Below are 21,639 nucleotides of genomic sequence, written 5' to 3' on the forward strand. Positions count from 1 at the left end.
GTAGAATTTCAGCCTGTGGAAATGAAGAGATCACTCTCAGTTCAAGGATCAGAATGAGCCAGGAACTAGCAAGCTAGCCAGGAGTTAGCATGGAGCTAGCAAGGAACCTCTGCAATACTGTGTGACACAATATGATTAGGACCTTGAATACATAAAGCAAAGTAATGAGATGTAAGTCTAGAAAGAGGGCTGTAGCTACAGAAGAGCTGACCTGGACTCAGATGTCACGAGGTCGCACTCTATCCTGTAAGTATTAGGGCCACACTGAAAATGTGGGAATTGCCATTAGACTAATAGCTTCCAGCAAATAACCAATAAGATATTAGTTTCAGATATTAGTTTATAAAACTCTCCTACATAAGGGATAATTTTTTTGAGGGAGTAGCAGGAGTACAGTTCTGCCAATACATCTAATTTATATGGCTAAGCTGAACCTTTTACCTCTCAGTCTAAAGTATCTGCGTTTGAGTTGCCTCATTGATTTTGAGATTCCTGAAGGATTTCTCCTTATATAAAAGAGTACACTAAAGAAATCTCTTTTAGGAAAAAGTCAAGGTTGATCCCAGTGGAGAATTCCAGTCTCCACCCTCAAAAGCATGCACTACTTGGGGGCCCAGAAAATGGAGTATTCTAACTTCAGCTATGTTAAGATCTCTGCTGGTCATTCTGTTAACTTCCATTCAGTGAGCAATTGGGTAGAGGATAGAAAATGCCCAGGACTGGGAAGGAATTCTCAGGCACGTGTGAGAGAATCATTAGACTGCCAGGACAGTGAATCCAAGGTAGGAAAGGGAACTGAGAGGGGAGGCTGTACTGCCAGAAGAGGAGATGGCCATGAAGTAGAGACCCCTAGCTTTTGGAGTTGAGGAGGAGCAGATGGTAGAGAGAGGGGGTGGTAAACACAGGGGAAAATAACCAATGGCAAGAGAGAGAGGAAGAGTTAAGCGGAAGAGAGTAACTGATGTCATGAAGCCTGATGGATGAGAATGGAATCAGATTGAGGGCATCGTGTAGAGAAATTAACTTTAGAACCCATAGGAAGAAGAGGCAGGGGGTAAAAATAGGAGGTATTTTGTGTTATAAAGAGGGAAGTCAAAGGAACTCTCATCAGCTAGCTCAAGGTTCACAAGATCAAGGGGGAGCAGCTCTTGGAACCCAAGGAGTGTACAGAGCAACCTACATAATTCCCAGGGACAGGCACAGAAATGAAGATGTGTGGCTTTTGTTCAAAAAGCAGAAAAGAATGTTGGTATAAGTACTAGAATATAAACATTTTTCTTTAGTGGTCCCTGTCTCATCCTGTCATGGTATTTTTTTTATTTGCTATTGTACCTGTTAGGCATGAGGATTCCAGGGGAAATGCAGATACTCATAGTGGCCAATAGTCCTGCCTAGCAGCTCAGCATGTACGTGCCTGAACACTGACTTAGTGCTCTGGCTGGTGGCAGGAAAGCTTGTCTCCTTCCTACCAGCTCACACCTCTACCTACAATGGATGGATGAACGCCAAGGATTCTCTGCTTAGACTCACTTAGTCCTAGATCAGGGCTAACGTCTGCAAAGTTGCCCTCCAGATGGGCCTGTGTCACTTCTAGTCTGATGCAGGTTACAGCTGCCGCTATAACCTGCTGAGATGCCATGGAGACTTTCACCACACCCAAATCCTCTCCCAACCCGTGTTCAAGCCCCCACAGAGGGGTGGGGGCAGCAGAGAGCTGCAGTGATAACTGGGTACAGGCAGGAGAGAGGTGCAGGCAGTCTAGAAGAGCCACCCCATAGAGGAAGGGAGGTGGTGAGAGATGTAAGGATGTATGTGAGCTGAGGCTCCAAGTTCCTGGTTCATGCAGCACTGTCCCACCTGACTTCACTTACAAACACAAGTCCTGAGATCGAATTATTAAATATTTCAAGATGGTGAACCCAGAGCACTAAACTCTGAACACAGAGCCTTCTGAGCTTGGGCCCTTGGCCTTTGTCTTGGTCACACACCCATGAAGCTGCCTCTGAGTGTGTGTGTGTGTGTGTATGATATAAAAAAAAGAGAATCAACATGAGCCGAGTGGGTTGTGAGAATTCCTTCAGTAATACTAGCCTTTTTTGGTGTCTTTGGAGGTAAATCAAAGTAAATGGATAGCAGGGTCACATTATGATTTTCATGGACCCAAGGCATGTTTGCATTAATGGGACCTTTCAACTATAAAAAAATTTTAAAGTATATTTTATGACTGCATTGATATAAAGATGAATATATTATATATTAAAATATTTTCTTTAACTTAAAAGGTAAGACATTAAAACATTTATGTGGGTCTCTAAAAGTAGTGTAGGTACTAGGCACTACACCTAATGGATAAGTTGGCCCTGATGGATGATAGGTATTATTCAGAGCTGGCATGGTAGATATGGGATGGGATCAGGGGGAAGGATTCTGGAGAGCCAGTGGGAAAACATAATATCCTGGCTGGGTGAGAGAGATACAAGAAGTCTCTAGTGAACGAAGAATTGTTAGATGAGAGTCTGGAGCCACAGAGAAAAGAGAAGGAAGTATCAAGAGCAGTGGGGTAATAAACAGATGGAAGCCTGGAGTCAGGTTGGGAAATAATCTAGGTCTTATAGTGTTGAAACTATCAAAAGACAAAAAGATTCAATGATTTGGTTTAGAAATAAAGGCCAGTCATAGGTTACATAAATATATATTTTTATGTTTCATTTTACTCATTTGCTTTGCTACGTATGTCAATATATTAAGTCATCAACAGGTAATTCTCTAAGAAATAAATGCGGGGAGAAAAGAGTTTTTTAGGTTATTCTTAATTTCAAGAATGAAAGATTCCTAAATTGTATTCTCTCAGTTCTAGTTTATTTGGCTGTGGTTAACAAAAAAAATGAGAAAGGAACTATTACTTTGCTTCAGTTGGGCTTTTGTTTATTTTTTTTAAAGATTTTATTTGTTTATTTGACAGAAAGAGAGACAGCGAGAGAGGGAACACAAGCAAGGGGAGTGGGAGAGGGAGAAGCAGGCTTCCTGCTGAGCAGGGAGCCGCATGCAGGGCTCCATCCCAGGACCCTGGGACGCTGCCCAAAGGCAGACGCTCAATGGCTGAGCCACCCAGGTGCCCCTCAGTTGGGCTTTTAAATATAACCTGTGCACCAGTTTTTGTGAACAGTATCTTCAGGGTGTGAATTCAGGACGTTTGTACTTAATCGACAAGTGCTAATGTTTCTGAGATAATTTTAAGCAATACAATATCAGATTATATATGAGCTATTTTATAATAATAGAAGTCACATTTAACTACAGGTTAAGTGACTACATTAAAAGGGAATACAATTACTTTAATGGATTTCTAATTAAATGCTGAAGTCTTGGATAGTCTAGAGGTGTACTTTAAATTACATTGATCTTTCTTAGAAGTTTGGTTGAAACTATTGGCAAAGAGAAAAAAAAACTAAAAGAAAAAAGATTCTGTTTTCAGTGTGATACTGAATGACAGATAGTACCTGTTTTGGTAAACATCAGACAAAGAAAGGTATAGAGAAAGAACAGGAGAATGTAGTGTCATAATGGGCAAAAAAACATATGCAGATATTTTGTCAAAAAGGGGTATGACTTATAAACAAACATACAGTGTTTATTCTTAAAAGTAATAAAATGAAAACTAAAGAAAATTATCAATTTTACTAAACAAAGTACCAAAATTTTGCATTGTTTTATTTGTACTATTTTGTTTATAATATTGTTTATGTTTAAAAATAACTTTCTCTGGGGGCGCCTGGGTAGCGCAGTCGTTAAGCATTTGCCTTCGGCTCAGGGCGTGATCCCGGCGTTCCGGCATCGAGTCCCACATCGGGCTCCTCGGCTGGGAGCCTGCTTCTTCCTCTCCCACTCCCCCTGCTTGTGTTCCCTCTCTCGCTGGCTGTCTCTCTGTCACATAAATAAATAAAATCTTTAAAAAATAAAAATAAAAAAAAATAAAAATAAAAATAACTTTCTCTGATGAAAAAAAATAATTTTTTTTCCTTCCAAATGTTTTATACTGTGGTAAGGCCACATAAATACAAAAGGACGAGGGGGAGAAGAAGAAGTAGGAGGGGAGAAAGGCATAAAAAGAATAATACTCTCTATAGATGGACATGTTTAATCAGAGTCTGAATAGCCATTTGTTAAAAATATTGAAGAAGGAACTCCTACAGTATGTAGGAGTTTGGACTAGTTTATCTTTTGAGGTCCTTTCAGATTCTACAATTGGATAAATCTTATTTTTAACATTTTAATAAATTTTTTACTAGGAAAGAAATAGAGGTGACATTAGAAGTGGCACACAATTTAACATATTCACAAAAATATAAAACAAACTCAAGCTTTATAATATAAATAAAGGGCAACTTCGAGCACTGTGCAGAAAAGGTAGTGCTTCTTCCCTGTTAGCTTGAGCAAAAGTCCTTGGTAAGATGTTATTTTATCTGGCTTGGGTCACCTTCCTTGATCTAATCATTGTGGCTGGGGAGATGGAGTTCTCAGGTTATCTCAGCCAGGGCCCCCTGCCCACCCAGTAGTTTGGTGGTGATCATGGGGCAGAGGGGTGGCAACAGCTTTCACTCTATTCCAGCTCACAAGAGAGGAGCTCTGTAATCAGGAAAAAGAGAGGAAGAAAACTTCTTGTGAAAATAAAATCATTACTGGAGCTCTCCAAAGTCAAAATATCAATTCATCATATTATGGTTTCTATCAAAGTCCCATGCATGTATAAATTGTAGGGTTTCTGCATGTTATAAGACAACAAGTTTATTTTAGCTAATTCGACCCCTTAGGTTGAGATGTGGAGAGAAACTCAGCTAAAGGAGGTAGTCATAACAGAAAGGAGAGAGGTTGGTTTCTGAGCTCTTTTTCTGCATCTTAATTCCCAGCTTCTAGATCTCCTCATTTTGTTTCCCCAGCTGCCCAGTGACCAAGAAATGTCCAAGGCCCTCTATCAGCCACACTCTCAGTTTCTCTGCCTGCTGTTACAGCTTGTCTGTCTCTCCCTCTCTCACTTCTGTAAGAGATCTTACTCTTGGGGCGTCGCTGGGGTGCCTGCGTGGCTCAGTCGTTAAGCGTCTGCCTTTGGCTCAGGTCATGATCCCGGCGTTCTGGGATCGAGCCCCACATCAGGCTCCTATGCTGGGAGCCTACTTCTTCCTCTCCCACTCCCTCTCCTTGTGTTCCCTCTCTCGCTGGCTGTCTCTCTCTCTCTGCCGAATAAATAAATAAATAAATAAATAATCTAAAAAAAGAGAGAGAGAGAGATCTTACTCTTACAATAAGTGGGCATAAATCTAATCAAAAGCCACTCTGAATTAAGAATGCTAGCCTCACATTTATTTTCCCAGGACAGTTTTCCTATTGACTCACATAGTCAATGCGAAAGAAAAGTTTTGGGCTTGGAGACGTTTTCTCACTCACTTGCTCACTCTCATGTGTGATCTCTCTCTTTCTCTTTCTCTCGCTCCCTTTCTCCAAACAGAACCCCACTGTGTATTCTGTCCTGTATCCCAACACCTGGGAAAAGATGCACCTTTCAAGCAGTGGCCTCTAGAGTATACGAGCTCCATGAGCTCATCTCCCAATTGAGACCTTTAGAGTTAGGATATTCAAAAAGGTCTGAATAATTTCTACATCAACCCAGTTATCTCAATCAAGTGAGAAGTTAGCCAACCATTATTCATTACCTGCCTTTTATTTCCAAACCCAATGTTGGTTCTCCAATTTCCTATGGCCCCTTTTCTACCTCTCTAGATGTGTCTTTATTCACCATTTGCTTAGGAAAAACTAAGCACCGTCTACATGCTAGAGCTATGTGAGACCTACAGAAAAAGGGGGACGTGGATCCAGTCACTGTAGGAAAGATCAAAATCCCTGGAGACCACACCATTCATTCTTCTAAGAAGTGAACTAAGAGTTTGACTCAGGGTTTCTGTTTTTCTAACCTAATGCCCAGGGTAAAGCCTTATCCACCCTGGTAATAACATCTTTAGCTCTCAGCCCACTGAGAGTTTGGTTCTTCCTTAAAAACTAGAAAAGAATTAATGTATTTGGACTGAGTTGAATTGGACATAGAGAAAATTAGCTAAGCAGAACCAACCACGTGAGTTTTTGTTGAGGCTCAGTTTTACTTTCTTTTCCATTGATACTAACTCTATGAAGTACAAACATAATTTTGCATCTTTTTTACTTATATGTCCAATTGATGTTTGTAGTAAGCTCTGTGTACATGCTTTATTGTCATTGCTTGCTGCTCCCTCACACAGAGAGACTGTGATGACAATATTGTATTACAGTATACTAGAGCCTTGTCATACTGTGGTCCTCAGGGATGATATTGGGTCATGTTATAGATGAGGCAGCAATATAATAGATCCATGAAAGCATGACCTTGGAAGCTCTGTTTTCAATAACAAAGAATAGGTTATTCTGATCTTGGAAAAATATTAAAGAAATAGACATCCCCAGAAGACTAATTTGCTTTCCACATTCTGCACTATAACAGAAAGACCTTATAGTTTGCAAATCTACTAGACTATTTTCAGTCCCCATTTAACTTGATTTTCAGCAAATTGATATTTTTGTTTATTCCCTTTTAAAAAGAATCCTCCATAGGGGCACTGTTCTACTACTTAGGATTCTGTACCATCCTGCTCTTTCCACTTTCTCTCTTCTCTCTCTCTCAGTCCCTTTTGCTAAGCCCCCTTCCTCGCAAATCTAGCTACCCACTATTTCATATATTCCCCATTTTTCATTTTTTCAACAAATATTTATTGTGCATGTGCTATGGGCCAGGCACTGACATAGATACTAGAGGCACGGTGATAAGCAAAACACATCATTTTTGTCCTCAAGGAGCTAACAATATAGTAAACTTGTTGGTTCCTTGGATTGGGTATTTGTATCTTCAGTGTTCTTTAAAATCACATAAAGACATACTAGCATGACATCTTTTCCTTTATCTCTTTTGAGCTAAAGCAAAAGATCAGATGGTCACATCAGGCTCAGGCAGAGAGGTCTACTGAGCATCATGCTTTACTAATAGTTTCAAGGCTACAAGCAATCAACAAGCATAATGGAAAGAGGACGAAGACAGGAACATCCTCTCTGGCTTCTCACGTTCTTCCACTTTGTAACATACATGCTTTCTCTAGATGATTATGTGTGTGAATTCTGTTCTGTATACTATCAAGAACTGTGCAGGATCTGGGATTTTACTCTACTTTTACACTAACAAGTTAACCTATTCCTGGATGCTGACAGAACACATGAGGCTTCTGGGTCAGAAACAAAAGACTTTATTACTTCTGGCAAAAGCAGTAGCCAATGCTTTGTTTGTTTGCGTCAACTTGTGTCCCCCCATATCCCACAGCAGTGACAAAAGGGCATATTATGAATGCTTGTGCATGCAATTGATTGCATCATACAAAGGAAACACTGAGCTTGGGAATGTCCACCACTTTCATAGTGGAAACAAGCCTGATCATTTTCTCGGGAGAGATGTTATCTCACCTCTCTGTGCAAACACAACCCTGAAAAATGTTTTGGGTAAAGAGAGTGATCAGGCATAGAATGTATAGGGATGCTCAAGGCCCATGGTTGATTGTTTCTCCCAGCATATACCTTCTTTGAGATTCTCAATAATTTGAAAATTTCCTTTGTCTCTTACATCTTTAATGCAGCCCTCTTTATTGGCCAGTTCCTATCAGTATTTAAGCTACTGCAAATCTCTTCCATCTTAAACACCCTCTGCTTCTACCACACTCTCCGGTCAACTACAAACCCCTCTCATTAATAGTTACATTTATTGCAATCCATCTTTTAGCTCACTTTCTCCCTTTCTTTGTCTCCCACTTCTTCAACCCAATCCACTGTAATCTGGGATATGTATCAGCTACTCCACTGAAACGGTTTTCTGTCTCAGCTTCCTCCCCTGTAGGTAAGGGTAATAACAGTATCTACATCACAGGGTATTTTGAGTATTAAATATGTTAGTATACGTAGAGAGTTTAGAGCAGTGCATGGCAAATAGTAAGTGTTCAGTAATTGTTAGGCAGATTATTATTATTAGCATCCTCCTCCTCCATGTCATCAGTGAAACTCTTCTTGCTAAATTCAATGCGCACTGGCACTTCCTACTTGACATCTGTGTGTTGACCATATTTCTTTCTTAAATCCCCCCTTCCTTGCTTTCCATGATGCCAGACTCTTGGTTTTCCTCCTACCTCTCTGTATGGCCTTCTTGGTTTAACTTTGTATGTTCTACAATAGCCTGCCTTATATGTTGATATTCTTCAGGGTTCTCTATTAGAGTCCTTTTGTCTTTTTTATCTACATGATTTTGCTTAGTGCTCTTGTCTACTCCTGTGTCTTGAATTACTATCTATATGGAAATGCCCAATACTCTGTACCCCATTCATTTACATGTTTAACAGATATTTATAAAGCATATTCTATGTGTCAAACATAAATTATTGTGAGCAAAACTTGGCAGTGTTCCTGTTTTCATGGACTTAGTCATTAATGAGGAACAACAGATATCAAATAATCACACACACAAATAGATGAGTTAATGGCTCCAAAGGAAAAGAAGATAGTCCTAAGAAAGTGTAACACATAAATCTGACCTACACTGAAGGAGAAATACAGGCCTCCCTAAGGTAGTGGTGTTTGGGTGGACATCTACTAGGTGCACAGATATTAGGTAAAAGAGAGGAGGAGGAAATCAAAAGGAATACAGAGTCTTCAAGGAACTTAAAGAAGATCTGAGTTGTTAAAACACAGTAAGGGAAAAAGAATAGCAAGATAGAATTAGAGAAGGAGATAAAAACCAGGGAGTGTGGTGGAGGGACCTGCAGACCATGTAATTGTTCAGTTACTTCTAAGAGAAATGGGAAGTGATTGGAGGGTGTAAAACTATGATAGGAGTGAGGGAATAGGTGACTTGATCTTTTTTTTTTTTAATCACTGCGGTGCAGCATGAAGATATTAGAGGGCCCAATGTGGATGTGGAGGGAGTTTTTTGGTATGCCATTACAACCATCTATGCAGTTTGGATTAGAGTGATACCAGTGGAGATGACAAGTGGACAGATTTGAGATGTGTTAGGAGATAAGTTTGGCAGTATAATGTGGTTACTAGATTAGATATGGGTGAAAGAAAGGAAAGTATCAAGGATGACTCTTAATTTTTAGACTTGTTCAGGTAGATAGATGGTAGCTGAAAAATCAGCCCATATTTCTCTCCTGATTTTAGTCCACACACTCAATTGCCTGCTAGATATTTCCAACTCCCCATCTTACTTACCCATCAAATCATTTATGTTCAAAACTGAACTATTCTGTCAAATGTTCTTCCTCTTGTGCTATTTCAGTGAATGCCACAACCATCCATCCAATTGCTCAAGGGAGTTGACCTTAACTCTTTTTTTTCTCCATCACATCCAGTTAAGAACCAACTCATATTGGTTTTTTTTTATCCTTAACATCTTTTATATCTGCCCACATCTCTTTATTTCCGCTCCTACTACCCTCGAACAAGTCCTTGTCATCTTTCATCTGGATTTTGATGATAGTTATTCCTTGGCTCCTCTGCCTTCAGTCTCCCATTTCTCTAATCTGTTCTTCACTCTGCTGGTGCCCATTGTCTATAAAGTAATGGTTCCTTAGTATGGCAGAAAAACCCGCCATGATCAGGCCCCAGCCACATCTCTAGCACCATCTTTTTTTTTTTTTTTTGCTTTAATCCTTACTTTACAAGACCGAATGACTTCCATTTCCTATAAAACATATATTGTCCTATCCTCAGCACAAGATAACAAGTCTTTTGAGGTTTGTTTCTTCCTAATACTGTAATTCTTTTAAAAATACACATAACCATCCTTTTTGCCTCTTTGTAAACTAGATGGTTTTTGCTGAGAAAGGCCATCTCTACTGCTGGGTGAATGTCTGGGCTAGAAAACTGGTTTTTTTTTTTTTTTTTTTTTTTTTTTTTTTACAAAAAGACAAAAGGAGGGGGAAACAATAGAATCTGCAAAATTAGCAGCATGTATTTATTTCCTACTAACTGAGCATCAAGCTACCAGAGGTAGCTACCAAGAAAGGAACAAAAGGGGAAACTAGCAGACAAGGGTTGAAGGAAAAACTAGAGAAGGATCACTCAAGGGGGAATAGTGATGAAACCATTAAAGAAGGTATCATCTTCAACCTCTCTGGCACTATCAGATGTACCATGATTTTACACAGGCAGTTTGATAAACTCTTAATATTTTCATTAATAATGAACCAAAATTGTGACAAATCCCCAAATTCATTAGAATCTTGATAAAATATAATCATTCCAGTAAACACTATAAGGAAGAGCTACATGACTTTTTCTGACCCTTGATGAAATATAGATTAAAACATGTTACTGATTAGAGGACGATAAAACTTTTTGATAAGTGTATGCTGAGTTTGAACTGTACTTGGTGACTTCCTCCTGCATGCCATCTTTATAGTATACATGTATCAGTAAGTATGATTTTGTTTACAAACGATAGAATTGTGCAACTCAAAATTTTAAACAATAAAAGGGGGTTATTGGATCACTTAACTGAAAAGTCTAGAGGTAGGGAGGACTTCAGGCACAGTTCAATCAGGGTCTCAATTGAGATTCTCTGTGAGTCCTTCAGTTCTGTCCCGCTTGTTAGCTTTATCTTTAGTGTAACTTCATTCATGGGAGCAAATGGCTCACATTCACACATTATAATTTCCAGAGCAAGAAGGCATCTATGTCCCAGGATTCCCAACCCACATGTTGAGCTTCAGGATGATTGGATCACATCTGAACAAATTCATTCATTCCTGAGAAAGCTACATACTAATGAAAAGATAGCATTGTTCAATCACTATGGCAAATGGAAGTAAAATAATGTGAAGTAGAGTCCACCTTGGATTTGAGAGAGGAGTTGCGTTCATCAATCTCACATAAACTATATGCCTTTTCCAAAATGGAAGAGATAAAATTCCCCAAAGGAAAAGCTGGATTATCTATGATGAGTGAGGAAGATAAAAATGGATGAAATCCCTAACAGGCAATCATTACCTCAGACACAGTTCAGATTTATTCATTTGTAAGCTTAGAAATTATTCTGTGCCCTGGATTTTAAGAGCTACTCGTTAATGATCAAAACAAATACCAAGCATCCTACTGCAAGGGTAAAGAGAGGCAATCAGAGCCCAATTCTAAGAAATCCGATGGATGAATGTGCATGGACAAAAAGATTAAATGCTGTGCATGGCTCTCAAGTCACACATTCATTCATTCATGCAACATTTATGGAATATCGACTTTATGCCAGGAAAGCTTAATACAACAGAATCTTTGACCTTAAGGAGTTCATTCAATCAGGCACTACAGAATTACAAGTGAATAGTTAGGAGTTTTGATATACTATAGTATATCAGAGTGAAAGTACTATGGTAGAACAGAGTGAAAATAAAGCCACATGGAAAATCGAGTGGAATCTTCACTACACCCTTCAATATTTCCTGCAAACCTAACCTTCTACAATGTAATCTCCATCATAAAGCAACCCAGGAACACTCATTTCCAATCAACAGGTTTCTGAGAATAATTTATTAAAAGGGAAATGGAAGAATAATTTATCTTATTCTGGTTGTACACTCTAAGAAAATAATATGAAACAATTTTGGTTGTTTGGAAACAAAAGTGGATCATTGTTGTCTCAGGGAGCTTTTATGTGCAAAATACATTTGATAATAATGTGAATTCTTTTAAGCTATTATATTCTGTGACCATCTAGGGAAATAGTTTTGGGAATAAATACAGCAGAAATATTTAGAGAAAGAACATTAAAAGGAAAAATAGCAGACATAGTTGATTCTTTTTGACATTCTTTTATAGTATAAAAATCATGAAATCCTTGGTCCATATCACAGAGATAATGCTGAAAAAATTCTAATCACTTTATCATTATTCCCAGCAGTGTCCCAGAGCTCCAATTCTAAGGGCAGGGCTTTCTTTAAGCATCTGACATGAAGATATAACTCAGAGAATTTTTGGAGAAATAGTTTCTTCACATGAAGTATACTTGATAATAACATTTTAATGTAATATTGACATTTCTGGTTTTTAACTCAGTTGGACAGAATCTTGATGGAAAAGAAAATCACTTGTAACAGCTTCAGCATGAGTGTCTAATATCATGGCAATTTAACCCGGTTTTATCCTATATCAGAGGTATTCCATCAGAAAAGAACTAAAGTGCTCTTCATGTTTTATAGAAGCAAGTAATTTCTTACAACAAATGATGCTAAAATAGTCAAAACTATTAACTATTACTGAAAGAATATTGTGGGAGATATTGGTGGTTTATTTTCAGAGGTTTTTGGTAGATAATTAAAATATAAATCATTAAAAATAAAAATATAGAACACATATGAAAATACATAAATATACATTATATAATTATATAGAAATATATATATATATATAATTTTGGTTAGAGTATTGATTTGTCCACTTGAATTGAATTGGTCTGCTTTGGTCAAACCACTGAGAAGTTGAACCAAATCATGACATTTGTGATCCATGTGACATTTCTAGTTGCACAGAGGACTGTCTACACCCTTACTTGTCAGAGTACAGTCCACAGGCCAGCAGCATCAGAATTGCCTTGGATCTAGGTAGAAATGCTGAATCTCAGCCCCTCTGCTCCAGATCTACTGAATTACCATCTGCATTTTAACAAGATCCTAAGTGCTTAAAGCATTAACTGTATCAGGGGATCTCAACTCTGGCTACACATTAGGATCACTTAAGGTATTTTAACATGTTTTATTCCCAGGTCTTACCCCAGACCAATTAAATGAGTCTCTTTAAGGGTAGAACCAGAGCATGAGTATTTTTATACGCTCACCAAGTGATTCTAGCATGCTGCCAGGCACGAGAACTATTAGTTACACAATGCCCAATCAGTACATTCAATGTATTCTGAAAAGGCATAAAAGAAAAAGGAAGTCAAACCAATTACTTTGTGTTTGGTACCACTCTAGAAATGATTGATTTTTTTTTAACTGCTAATAAGTTTGCTTAGCTCCTGTGTGAACACAGCCTATTATGTCTCAACCTGCCTAGAAGTGTATTGTATTGTAAATCAAGAAGAGGAATGCTTTGCCAAATTAATTAAAAGGAGTTTTAGGTTTGTTTTTCAACTCTCCAGCCCGACAGATCTGAATGCTGAATCTCAGACACTGTGCACGTTCAAACCACAGCACCTTTGGATTACACACCCTCTACTGCATGCACTTAACTGCTTGATGTTTACCCTCTAATATTCCTTTATCCCTCTAGCTCCAGATGGATTTTTTCCTCTGAATTCCGATGTTCCTTACTGTTTCTGTCTTGCACTCTCACTTTATAGTCTTACATTGTTAGCTCCACTATTTAGTGAAATAAAATCGCCTGTTGTTTAATTTCTACATGTATCTTCAGTTGTTAGCAATCTATTTCAAAATCTTATGCATGAATAGGAAAGGAAAAAAGAAATCATAGCATAGTACATATGACAATCATTACTTTCTCATTTTATAGATGAGCGAATGTAGTTTTGGAGAGCAAGGTGACAGGCTAGTAAGTTTCAACACTAAGATATTTTCCCCAAGATTATTTAACTCAAAGTCCAGGGGCAGTTTGGTTGTGTGTGTGTGTGTGTGTGTGTGTGTGTGTGTGTGTGTGTCTATGTATAATAACTTACAGTACTTTAGTTCTAGTTCTGGGGCAGATTTAGAATATGAACACCCCAAAACATACTGAAGGAAGACTCACTCTCAGAATTGATGTCCATTCTTATCTTTGGAATAAACTCAATGATTATTCTTTTTTACATTTATTTGGTTTCTTCTGTCAGAAAATTAATGAAGCTTGATAAAGAGAGGCAAAAGGAAGTGGTCATATTACACTTCTTTAAAATTACTTTTTATGTTAAATGAAATAAGTCAGAGAAAGAAAGACAAACGCCTTACGATTTCACTTACATGTGGAATCTAAAAAGGAACAAATGAGCAAACCAACAAAAGGCAGAAACAGACCCATAAATACAGAGAACAAATTGATAGTTGCCAGAGGAGTGGGGAATGGGGAGATGGACAAAATGGGTAGAGTGGAGTGGGAGATACAGGCTTCTAGTTTTGGAATGAATAAGACACAGGAATAAGAGGTACAGCATAGGGAATAAGGTCAAGGGTATTGGAATAGCATTGTATGGTGACAGGTGGTAGCTATACTTGGGTTGAGCACGGCACGACACATAGACTTGTCCATTCGGTATGTTGTATACCTGAAACTAGTGTAACATTGTGTGTCAACTGTAGTTTAATTAAAAAGAATGAAAAACTTACATTTTATTATACAAGTAATACCAGAATGACTTTCTCTTATACAAAATTAGAACATTGGCGATGAGGGTAAATTCTCTGTGACCCTCCCATACACACATCCTGCACCTCACTCAATCTAGATGACTTTCTTCCATCCTCAGAAGTAATCGTTTTTATTTGTGGACACCCTTTAAGATATTTTTTAATGTATTTAATACGTATGTATGGTACATTATAATAATTTTTATAGACTTTTTTATGCTTTTATCATATAAAACATATGATTGTTGGGAATTAAGGGTTGTTTGTTTTTTTAAGATTTTATTTATTTGACAGAAAGACAGCCAGTGAGAGAGGGAACACAAGCAGGGGGAGTGGGAGAGGAAGAAGCAGGCTCCCAGCGGAGGAGCCCGATGTGGGACTTGATCCCAGAATGCTGGGATCACACCCTGAGCCAAAGGCAGACGCTTACTGACTGAGCCACCCAGGCATCCCAGGAATTAAGGGTTTTATTTGTAGATCTAAAGTAAAAGACCTGGGAAGGATAGCTAATTCAGGGGTTGATAGAATTAAAATTCAAAATTATATCTCAACCCTATGGAATAATATCCTAAAGCTAGAAAGATAAAAATTTAGCTAGCATAAATGTTAAAGCCCTTTATGAAGCACAAATACAAATGGGGAATTCTGGATCAACATTAGTTCATATGAAAAAGACTCACAGGCTTGTTTATCACAGACTCACAATTTAATAAAAATTCTAATACTTTGAAAAGTTAGTACTTTTTATATCTAAAATAAGATTCCTTCTAAATATCCGAAATTATTGCAGAATATCTAAATTTAGAAGGAAAATACTAGATTGTACAAATGTGGATTTTTTTTCCCTCTCTTTCTCTCACACACTCACACACACACACACACACACACACACACAGCAAAGCCAATGAGAGAAAACTCTTTTGTTTCCCTCAAGTCAAGACTTTTGTCTACCTCAAGTCAAGGTCTATAGTTTTTATTATAGTATAAAACATTCTTTACAAAGTCCTATGGTGAGGTATTGCAATAGTATTCCTTGTCAAGATTGATGCCTTCTCCAGTAAGGATCTAGCCCCTGTGGAATTAGTCTCACTCGATGTTATCATTATACATTATATATCATTATAACATATTTTAGTGACAAATATTCATACCCAATATTCTTTGACCGAATATCTGGGATTGAGGACATGGGAAGTTAAGGACATTTTCTGCCTGAAACACATGCTTTCTCATGTCAAATCTCCACCTCTGCCTGATTTTCACTTTGACACTTGCCAAAAGACAGATTACAAGTTTAAAAATTCTCCAAACAAGAAAAGTTAGAAGCCCCTTTATCCACTGATTACCTGAAAAGTTTTCCTTATGTTTGTGGGTGTCTTCTCTTCATCATTTTAGATACGTGAGTACTGATTTACATAGGGTAGAAAGAAATAGAGATCCTGAGACATGAATTTATTTTCCTTTCCTAAAAAGAGGTGAATATTACATGAATTTATCATGACCTTGACCGAACATAAGATATAGGTGACCATGAGTCTTGATCTCTTCTAATTTTTTCTAAAATGAAGCTTCACATATACATGTTAAGTATTTCAGAAAATGGAACCTTAGGTGAAAAGGAGGAAATTCAAATCAATGAAGAAAATGTATTGACGTATTTTTAAGAACGCCAAACCATAGTTTTATTTGAATTTATCTATCTTTGCCTTGATGTCCACCATAGCACATGAGAAGGAGATTCAAGGTCTTAACTCTATTATCGGCTTTATTCAACAACATCAGACCAATAATAGGTGTTTATCTACCAGTGTGTACTGCTCCAGATAGAGTAGCTCATTGAAATTCTCCCCTCCGGTTTTCCTTCCCCAAGGAAATATCTATATCTCAGATCTGTCTAATTAACTAGTATGTGAAGAATAGAAAACTGTGAGACAATCCCTATGCTCATCGTTGCTGGGCTTTAAAAAGCTCAATAAAGTTTCTATCTACATTCTCTTGTTTACACTGTGGAGCAAAATGGATCAAACAAGCAAAGATTTGTGGCAACAGAGACAGTGCCTGTGTACAATATAACACATACTGTGTATCAAAGAAATATTGTGCCACTTCTCCGAAGCTGACATTGGAATGACATTGTAATCCTGGCCATCTGTCTTTCTCCTCTAGATGTCGATGAATGTGCGGTGGTGAATGGAGGCTGCCAGCAGTGCTGTATTAACACTCTGGGCACCTTCCACTGTGAATGTGATACGGGATACAGACTCCATGCTGATGAACGCACCTGCATAAGTGAGTAAATATTAGAACCAGCTTGAAGCCGTTTTCAATGAAAATCGACCTGCCCACGTAGGGGCAGGAAGGAAAGGTTTTTCTATTGTAAAAATATCTATAGAAGCTGATGGTTTTCAAGTACAAATCTGTCTCTTAGAATAAAAAAAATATATTTTGCTATTAAAAGACTAAAAGACAAAAAAAAAGATGGGGAAAGAAATATAGAAATTAACATTCATAAGCAAAACTCGAATCCCCAAATGTGAATATTTCCATAGAATATAATTTCTGCCATATGCAGCGAAATGTAAATTTGTTAGTTATTGCTTACGCACAAGTACAGCACAGGGCCACAATGAAGAGAGGATGCTGAACTATTACAGTCATGAGCTACAATGTCCACTCATTTCCGATCAGACTCAAAACTGGGCTCATAATTGTAACAGCAAAAATTATAACAGATTATAGGTCAAGGATCTTTGAATCATTCAAGAATACTTAAAACTACACACATTAAATATAAGCTTACTATAATTTGTTGTACATCAAAGTGTTCTTAGATATCAGTTTTGGGTGCTTGGGTTCTTATTTTAAATCTTCTTCATGTATTTCTGAATTTTATAAATTTTCTAAAATAAGTATGTTCACAGAAAAAAAACCCAAACTTTTAAAATCCTGCCCTCCCTGTATGATTTATATATGCTCTTTTTTTGTTGTTTTAACTAAAGTAATTTACATAAGAGTGGTTTTTTTTTTAATTGATGATCCCCAGATGGAATCATGCACATTCTAATTTCATCTCAAGATCTCTTTTAAAAGTATTTGTTATATTAAAAAGGTGGCATCTTGTCCATCACAATTTAATTGCTGGTTTAACTTATATCGGGCTTGTTCACTTGCCCATTTACTAAAAATTATTAGTATTTTATAGCTATTCTGTAATTATGAAACTTGGAATAAGAATCAGCCAATTTCAGCTAGTTTCATAACATGTACTCCCTCTTTCTTTTTCTAGACATGTCTTATAGCAAATGAGAAAAGACCAAGGGAAACAGATACAGATGTCCTAGTCATAGGTCTGATTTTGATATGAGAAAATGGGGTGCTGAGAACAATGAAAAGACTTTGCCGGTCTAGTGAAAATACAGATAGAAGTCATACCCTAGCAACCAGGGAACTCAATATCATTGTGACTGTATCTACAGCAGGCACAAGTGGTGGGACAGCAGCACATGCATATTTATGTCATCCAAATAACCCCTTCTTTTTGCAGGATTACTGGTTTTAGCAACAGGAATCCCTTTCCCACCCGCATCCCCAACCTGTAAGGTCTTCAGGGTAATATCCTTCAGTTGCCACTCTAATTTCTCTCAGTTACAAAATATTTAGGAGCAGCAGGATTATTGATACATGCAGATGAGATATTTATCAGTAAAGATTGAACTGGTGAATTTTTATATCCAATACAAAAATATTTTGCAAAGTCATGATTTATATAAATCTATGATACCTGGTCTTTATGAAAAAGCCAAATAAACACTTTAATAACCAAGTAAATTATATACACAGGTATAATTTTCTTTTTTTTTTTTCTTTTCTTTTCTTTTTTATTTTCTAAGTTCTGGTAGTTAATAGCTATTTCTTAGTAAAATCATTAAGTGCTTTCCTTATTCCTCACCACCAGTGCCCTTGAATTTTCTAATTTTTTGTTGTAATGACTCCAGGTCAAAAGTGGAGTTGGATAAGGATATTATGGTTTATCTTTCCTATTTCTATTCCTTAAAAGCCAGGTCCTACTGTGCAGATACATGGACACTATGGTAATAGCTTATTTACAGTTCCTTATGCTGATCTTCTCATGCAGAATTTCAGTGCCTGAAATATATATATATATATATATATATATACATATTCTGAAATATATATATGTATATATATACATATTCTGAAATATATATATGTATATATATATGGCACAAATTAAGCACAAATATATATTTCTGAAATTATATATATATATATATATATATATATATATATATATATATATTCTGTGCCATATATAGATAGATAGATAGATAGATGGCACAAATTAAGCTAATGAGAAGTATGAGTTTCATGGCTATAATCTTTTCAAAGCATTAACCCCTTGGATGTTCCTCAGCAGAAGATACTGGACTGAGACCAGCACTTGATCTTGGTGGAAATCCTGATGCCTCTCTCACGTAATACACTGAAGCGTCTTAACAATCTCAGTTGACACAACTATAGCATTCTTGTTAAAATGAGCTCAAGAAGAATTTAAGCACTTCGTGTTTAAAGACTAATAATGTGAGCTTGAGAATAAGAACTAGTGGGGCGCCTGGGTGGCACAGCGGTTAAGCGTCTGCCTTCGGCTCAGGGCGTGATCCCAGCGTTATGGGATCGAGCCCCACATCAGGTTCCTATGCTATGGGCCTGCTTCTTCCTCTCCCACTCCCCCTGCTTGTGTTCCCTCTCTCGCTGGCTGTCTCTATCTCTGTCAAATAAATAAATAAATAAAATCTTAAAAAAAAAAAGAATAAGAACTAGTTGCTCATTTGTTTTGAAAAAAAAAAAGGTTTACTGTAGAGAACTGAATTTCATATTGGTTAGTATTTTGAGTTATATTGTAGGATGGATCAGATATTTTTAAAAATAAGAAAATTAAATTAGCTCACTTTCCCTTTAGGATTTTTTACCTGGCAGGGGACAGAAAATGGTGGTTGGTGCTTACTGCAAAATTGTAGTAGACAGAAATTCATCATGACTCATGGTAGAGTCACGGAAGAAAAGATGGAGCTATGGAATTTTATGGCTCTGCAACTTTGGAGTACTTGAAATTAACTGCCGCCATGTCTCCCTTCTTCCCTGCCTTCTTTTCCTTCCTTTGCCCCATTCTGCCCATCAGTCATAGGCCTAGGCTAGTGTGACTTTTTGAATTATAACTTCTGGTGCTCTTTGCACTTTCTCTTAATCGAAGCTACAGTAAAGTAAACTCCCTGCACCCCTAAACATTTACAGAGTTTCAGATGATTTCATTTTTTTTTAAAGGGCCCCTTCTCTAGGCATTATGCCCTTGTGGAGCTATATGGCCAGCGGTTACTAGTCAGCCTCTGCCAGAATGATAACGTCGCATGAAATGCTCTAAGACAACGAACAGGTCTATTGTAGTTGGCTGCCATGGCAAGAAGTATGCGTGGATGGGCCACTTGGCTCCTTTTAAAGGGTTGCTTGGACTGCTGATAAAATGTGACCCCAGTAAAACTGAGGAACTTAGCTCCAGTGGACTTCAGTTTGAGCTTCTGAATTTGTCTGTAAATTCTTGGAATGTGTGTCATTTTTCTGGGGCTTATTGTTTTCATCAGATTCCTATAGGGGTCTGTGACAGCTCAAAATATTCTGCATGTCTTTTTGTCCTTATGATGGCACTTCTGAAGAAAGTGTACACATGGGAGACTCTCATGACACTGTTATGCCACGGTACTATCTCGGTACTGTCGTACAGTCTAAAGCAAAGCTGATCAGTGACTGTTTCTCCCTATTGCCTCCTTTATGATATGATTCCAAGCCAGAGCCCTGGTTCCCTGTCCTTGAGTAGCTTACTTCTTGGCCTGCTGTGACGTCTCCTAAGAGACAGCATCAGAAAAGCCAGGAGATTTCCCACATGGGAAGATGACCACAAGTGACACCAGCTGTGCCTGGTTGGTGTAAGGGCACAGACACAGCATCAGAAAGCAGACAAAAATGGAATTCTTGCCAGATTTGATTTGTTATTCAGAGTCTCCATTAACACAGATATTATCAAACAATTCACATACTTTTAAAATTTCCTTTGCTTGGAAACCAAAAGCTTAAAAAATGGAAACTTTCAGCAATCATCTTTTGTAGCTGTCATTAGATAGATGTTGATGTTCTTACCAGTCCACCATTAACTCTGTCCATGGATTAGGGACAGGAGCACAGTGGAAATCCAAATTGGCATGTGGACTTCTACAGATCATGTAATTTCTCTGCAACCTGGTTTCCTTATGTGTAAAATCTGAAAATTGGACAAAGTGGCCTTAAAGTTATTGCATCTCTAAAGTGTTTTAATTTTATGGAGTTTCTAAAATTACTAATTCATAAAAAATCATCTGCTAACCTATATTTTTTAAAACTCTACTGAACTATGTATAATAATCACTCTATAGAGCTCTAATTTTACTTGAAAAATGTTTAAAGAACTTAGACCTTAGAAAGTCCAAGCATAAAAGCAGGATAAGAATTTTATATCCAGTATAATAAAAATGAGTGTGTAACTTAAGTGTTTTTATTGAAAAAATATAATCATTGGTGTTTTTGTGAAAATACTGTTTTTTTATAATTATAACTGAGAAATAATCTAGCCCAATCTCTTATCTTAGAGATAGCTTGCCCTCTGTCTCTTCCATTTGGGAATAAGCTAGAAGGTGGCCATCTGAAGCCAAGAAGAGAGCTCTCACCAGGAACCGAATCCTGCTGGAACCTGGGTCTTGGACTTCCAAATTAAATTTCTGTCGATTAAGCCTCACAATCAGTTGTATTTTGTAATGGCAGCTGCGCAGACAAATACACTCATTGTCCTCCTTTATTCACCCCTTCTCTGGTTTATCTCCATTCTTCTCTTATTTTTAGACATAAGTCAATACCTGCAAAATACCTGGCAAGTACTAATTAAATGTTAGCTATTATTATAACAGAATATTAAAAAATACAAGGACTTTACCCAGATGGATTTGCTTATTGGGGAAAAACTCAAACTCATTTCAGTAGTTCTAGCTTTTGGACCTTTGCCTGTATATTCTCTATACAAAATATATTATATTTCAATAGCTTTTAATTAGTGGCTTTCTCATTGTTGAGAGGCAGACTTTAGTAAATATTA

At 37.4% G+C, this 21,639-nt stretch overlaps 1 long non-coding RNA gene across 1 annotated transcript in view; it reads left to right on the forward strand.

Moving 5' to 3' along the window:
- LOC125281464 (uncharacterized) overlaps positions 1 to 21,639 on the forward strand; it is a 234,108-nt gene that overhangs the window by 145,663 nt on the left and 66,806 nt on the right. Inside the window, exon 4 of the long non-coding RNA XR_008957369.1 lies at positions 16,611 to 16,733. This is a non-coding gene — a long non-coding RNA (uncharacterized LOC125281464). The remainder of the gene's footprint in view (positions 1 to 16,610; positions 16,734 to 21,639) is intronic.

The sequence above is a fragment of the Ursus arctos genome, unplaced genomic scaffold (genome assembly GCF_023065955.2).
Source record: "Ursus arctos isolate Adak ecotype North America unplaced genomic scaffold, UrsArc2.0 scaffold_4, whole genome shotgun sequence".
Lineage (NCBI taxonomy): Eukaryota > Metazoa > Chordata > Mammalia > Carnivora > Ursidae > Ursus > Ursus arctos.